Genomic DNA, 5,369 nt, shown 5'->3' with positions numbered 1-5,369 from the left:
GGGCCCCGTCGGCGGCTGCCGAGCGGCCGCCATGCGATCAGGCAGTGCGCTGACCGGCCCGGCCGGCCGGCCCCTTCTGGGTCCTCCCTTTGCAGCCCGTGCGGGGCCGTCTCGGAGACCCCGCGCCGACGGCTGCTCAAACATCAGGGTGAGTTTCTCACAATGTAGCAATTTCTCTTTAAATCTCTTAACTCTCTCTACCTGCGAGTCGGGGCTGTGACAGGGCGCAAAAGCGAGGGGGGAGTGGGGGTTGGCGGCGAGGGTGTGTGTGGGGGGAGCCGGAGCCGGGGCCGAACCCACCCCCGCGACACTCACACACTCAGCCCCCCAGCCGGGGCGCAGCGCCCGCTGCCTCCTTTTTTTTTTTTTTTTTCTGCTCGGCGCCCACCGCCACCGGCACCCCCCAGCCCAGCGTCTCTTCCACCACCGCCGCCGCCCTGATCCTACGGGGACCCCCCCAACCGGCTTCCCTGCCCAGACCCGGCGCCCGGTGCCTCCCCGGCCCTCCCGCCGGCTGCCGGGGATACAATGGAGCGGCGGAGAGAGGAGACCTAACGTTCCACGGGGGGAGGGGCGCGGAGACCCCCTCCCCGGCCCGGCCCCCTCCCCTCGCCCCGCTCCCCGCCTTTCGGGGAAGGCGAGGGCCACCGGGCTGGGCAGCGATCGGTGATCTCCCGGCCGGAGGCGGAGAGCCTGCATTTCCCCGCCTCGCTCGGCCCCTGCGCCCCCTCCCCAAATCCCTCCCGTGGGTGTCGCGGACACGGGGGGCCCCTGGAAAGCTGGGGAGGGATGGATGGGGAAGGAGGCCACTGGGGCTCCCCCTCCGCACTGCCCTTAAACAATGAAAGGAGTTGACTTGACCCCCAGCCCCGGCAGTGGAGGGAGGTGACCCCTCCCCACCCCAGCTGAGGCTCATCCCGGAGGGGCCGTTACGGGGTGGGGGGGTGAGCGCCTCCTGTCACTTCCCGAGGTTCGGGGCGGCCCCTCATCTCCTCCCCCTCGGCCTGAGAACTGGAGGCACCAGGCCCGGCCGGGGCACCGCGCTGGGGTGGTGACCTTTAGACAAAGGCAGCCCTTTCCCCGGGGTGAGCCCGGACGAGCTGGGCCCGCGGCCTCCTCGGGCCCCTGCGGAGGGCAGCCAGGCCGCGGGCACCCGGAGGGAGGGATGGAGGAGGAGGGAGGAGGGATGGAGCCATCTGGTTTTCCCATCCCTGGCTGCCCCTCGGCTGTTTCCCCGACTCCTGTCACGGGCGGCCGCGGGGAGACGAGGGACCAGGGGCTGCTTGGGCCTTGGTGCGCGGCCAGCCGGGAGGACCGGGCAAGGAGCCGCGGGAGGGCTCGGCTCGGGCTCGGGCGCCGGCGGTGATTGGAAGGCACTGCGGCTCCTTCCTCTCCGCGCCCCTTTGTTTTGCTTTGTGGTTCTAAGCAGCTGAACTTCCCGGGAGGTGGGGTCAGAGGCCGCCGTGTCAGCTCTCCCGGGGAGGCCCAGGTGACAGGTCCTAGCTCTCTGGTGTCCCTAGCCTTGCGGGCTGCAGTCTGTGCCCAGGCCCATGTCCTGACCATCGTCCCCTTTTGTCCCCCCCACCCACCTACCCACCCACCCATAGTATAATACAGATCTAGGGGTGCCTTTCTCTTACACCTCTTTACAGAGGACACTTGAAAGGGAAACTAGAAGCATCCAAGGCATCAAGGCCTGAGATTTATGATAAGCTCTCTGTGCTTTTAACCTCTCCCAGCACCTGGGGTGGGTGTGGGGGGCTCTGTCAACTCTGCCCTGCCCTGGGTCATGAGAAAACAGGGGGGGACAACTCAGGAAGCACCCCCTGCCCATGCACTGGTAGGACTCTTGGGGCATGTTGACCTCCCTTGCCTTCTCCCATGGCTCCCCCCTCAAGAGGGAAATATTAATAACAATATCTCTAACCAGGGAGCCTTATTCCGCTGCTGCTAAGTACATTACACACTGGCCACAGTCCAAGGAGGAAATAGACAAGGGACAGACATTATTCCCATTTTCCAGACAGGTTCATGGAGTGTTCAGAGAGGTTAAGAAGCTTGCCCAGGGTCACACAGCCCTGGGTCACACAGAGCCCCAATTTGTAACCTCCTGGAGTTTTTCCAGCTTAGCTCAAAAACTAAAAAACTGTTAAGCTCTTCTTCTGTCCCACCCTTTGGCACTTTGTCCCTCTGACTTCAGTGGACCTGGTTCAGAAGTGTAGATAATACCTAGAGAAGCGGTCAGATTTTTTTTCCCTGGGAGCTGGTTTTGGGAAGGGGTATGATGCACTTCGAAGTTGGACTGAGGGCGGGATCGTTTCACTTGTGGCTGGAATGGAGAATTGCCTGCAGGAACTGAGAATTGGAGGTGTGTAAGGAGTCGGAAGGGGAGCCCCAGGCCTGACCAGTGATGGGCTCGGGGTACCTGGAAGCTGGCCCCACTGTCATCCTCTCCCTTCTCTACCTGAGCGGGGGACTTGGCCCCATTTGCTGCTACTCAGCGCTGCCTCGAGAGGAGCTGAACTGTTTGAGACTGTTGATGTCTGGTTGTTCCTATACCCTGTGACCTGCTGTCGCTTTGCCACACCATGGCCCTTTGATGCAGCTAGCAGAGAACTTTCTTGCCTTTTCTCCCCTTGGCCTCATCCGCTGTATAACCTTAGGCAGGTCATTTAACTGCTGGTCCTGTTTTCTCATCTGCAAGTGGGGATAATTATAGTTCCTTTAAGTGACCTGGAGGTGGGTAAAAGTATTATCCAAACGTGTCATTTATATTTATCATTCACCAGGCAGAGTACGCAGTGTGGGCAAAGGGGAGGAATGTCAGCTGCTGGCATTTAATTTTTTTTTGAGACAGTCTTGCTCTGTTGCCCAGGCTGGAGTGCAATGGCGTGATCTCGGCTCACTGCAACCTCTGCCTCCCAGGTTCAAGTGATTCTCCTGCCTCAGCATCCTGAGTAGCTGGGATTACAGGCCACCCACCACCACACCCAGCTAAATTTTGTATATTTAGTAAAGATGGGATTTCACCATGTTGGCCAGGCTGGTCTTGAGGTCCTAATCTCGGGTGATCTGACTGGCATTTAAATTTAAGGCCGGGTGCCATGGCTCACGCCTGTAACCCCAGCACTTGGGGAGACCAAGGCTGGAGGATCGCTTGATCCCAGGATTTCAAGACCAGCCTAGACAACACGGTGAGACCCTGTGTCTACAAAAAATGAAAAAAGTAGTTGGGCATAGTGGCACTCACCTGCGGTCCTAGCTGCTTAGGGGTGCTGAGGCGGGAGGATCGATTGAGCCTAGGAGTTTGAAGCTGGGGTGAGCCATGATTGTGCCACTGCTCTCAAGCCTGGGCAACAGAGTGAGACCCTGTCTCAAAAAAAATAATAAATAAAATAAAAAAATTTAAAGGTGAGTAGCAGAAGACCTTTGCCCCAGAAGAATTCCCTGTGGTTGGGGAAGGCCAACTGCAAACAAACAATTCCCCTTCAGCAACACCCACGCTCTGAGCGCTTTGGGGACTAGGCCCCTACCCCTTCAGCACTTTACCCGTGCGGAATACATGTTTAGCTGTAGGGGCCAGGGGGCTGAGGAAGAGGGGCTGGGGGCTGAGGGAGAAGGACTGGGCCCAATTCACCCCGTGTAGGAGGTAATATAGGTGATCTTGCCATTTTACAGATGGGGAAACTGAGGCCAGGGGAAGCATGTTCCATGGCTGAGCTGGGACTCCAAACCAGATGGCAGAGACTAGTGGTGGGCACTTCATATTTGTCAACAGAACTGGGGAGATGGTGCTTCATGGGATCTGGATCCCAGGAGCTTTAAGGGACCCCTGATCCCCACAGCCACTGTCCCCTCCTTTAAGTGCAGGTATTTCCCTTGGTGAGATGACGGGGGAGGTGGGCAGGAGGAGAGAGGCTGTGGGGAACACCCAGATCTCTCAAGATTGAGTGCTGGCTGAATGTAGGAGCTGATTTTTGCGGGGTGGTGAGAGAAGTCTGAGTGAGGCCCAAGAGGGTCTCCCTGCTGACTTCCTTCCCAGAGGTCCTTGGCCCTTCCCTAACCTTCCTTCAGGAGGTGGGGTGTGCCCCAGGCTGTGGAAGGGCCAGGGGATCAGCACCCAGAGCACCTATGAAGGGGGAGTTCCCGGGGGGTGTGTAGGACTCCCCCGATTCCCGTGGGCCACCTTGTAGCCCAGGTCTAGCCAGCAGCCCAGTTCCCCCGCCAGCTCTCAACCCCCACCCGCCAGGCTGCCTTGACTCCAGGTCTCAAGAATGCAGAAGGCTGCTGGTAGGGGAAGTTAATTGGAAACAGGAAAACATGGCATTCCTTTCCAGGCCGCCTGGGCTTGGAAGGCAGAGGGGCTGCCATTTCCCCTCTCCCGCCCTGCAGGGGAGAGGGGTGGGGAGTATGGTTATCTTGCCCTGGTCATATTTGAGCTTTCTTCCCCCACCAGGCACCCTCACTTAGTAGAAACAAGAGCAATCACCCGCGCCGTGTCCACGGTGACAACTGCTGCCCGCTTCCCCAGCAGAATGAATTGCCCCCTCCTTACTCACCCCTTCATATCCCTCTGCTTTTTTGTCCCCTGTCTTGCCTGAGCTAGCTCCCTGGTAGGATGCACCTTAGGCCACACCAGAGACGCATGGGGAGCGTTTGATTGAGGGGTCCTCAGGGAGTGTCTCCTGGTTCTGTCCCTCGCGTTCTCCTCCTCCTGGAGTACCACCATTAGAGTTTTGTCCCAGTTCACTGAAGCTTTTGTGTCTCAGTGACATGCAAGTTTCCCCAGTGGAGAGGGAGAGTTTTCTAAGGCATTTCTAGTTTGGTGACAATTAGTTTTGTGTAAGAGTGCATGTATTCATTGGGGGTGGGGGGAGTGTTGGCAAAAGCAGAGAGGGCCTTTGTTTCTTTAATTGTTCCCAATTAAACTTCCTGAGGGCCTACTGTGTGGCAGGGCCCTGGGGATCAGTTAAGACCTTGGGACGCAGTCCAGGAGGAGGAGAGAGAAAGGTTGGATTAGCCGCTGTGGGGTTTCATTTATTCTGTCTGGGTGGTCTGAGACATCATCTTTTTTTTTTTTTTTTTTTGAGACAGAGTCTTGCTCTGTCGCCCAGGCTGGAGTGCAGTGGCCGGATCTCAGCTCACTGCAAGCTCCGCCTCCCGGGTTCACGCCATTCTCCTGCCTCAGCCTCCCGAGTAGCTGGGACTACAGGCGCCCGCCACCTCGCCCGGCTAGTTTTCGTATTTTTTAGTAGAGATGGGGTTTCACGGTGTTAGCCAGGATGGTCTCGATCTCCTGACCTCGTGATTCGCCCGTCTCGGCCTCCCAAAGTGCTGGGATTACAGGCTTGAGCCACCGCGCCCGGCCT

The 5,369-nt window shown here is 58.4% G+C and overlaps 1 protein-coding gene across 1 annotated transcript in view; it reads left to right on the top strand.

Moving 5' to 3' along the window:
• The first annotated feature begins 13 nt into the window (after positions 1-13).
• The window catches only part of BICRA (BRD4 interacting chromatin remodeling complex associated protein), a 99,883-nt gene continuing 94,527 nt past the window's right edge, over positions 14-5,369 (top strand). Inside the window, 1 exon segment of the mRNA XM_017888868.1 lies at positions 14-148. The gene's annotated coding sequence lies outside the window, so the exon portion shown is untranslated.

This window comes from Rhinopithecus bieti, unplaced genomic scaffold (assembly GCF_001698545.2).
Source record: "Rhinopithecus bieti isolate Rb0 unplaced genomic scaffold, ASM169854v2 scaffold_574, whole genome shotgun sequence".
Taxonomy (NCBI): Eukaryota; Metazoa; Chordata; class Mammalia; order Primates; family Cercopithecidae; genus Rhinopithecus; species Rhinopithecus bieti.
Note: the sequence above shows the minus strand (reverse complement) of the source record. Positions and strands in the feature narration are given on the sequence as shown.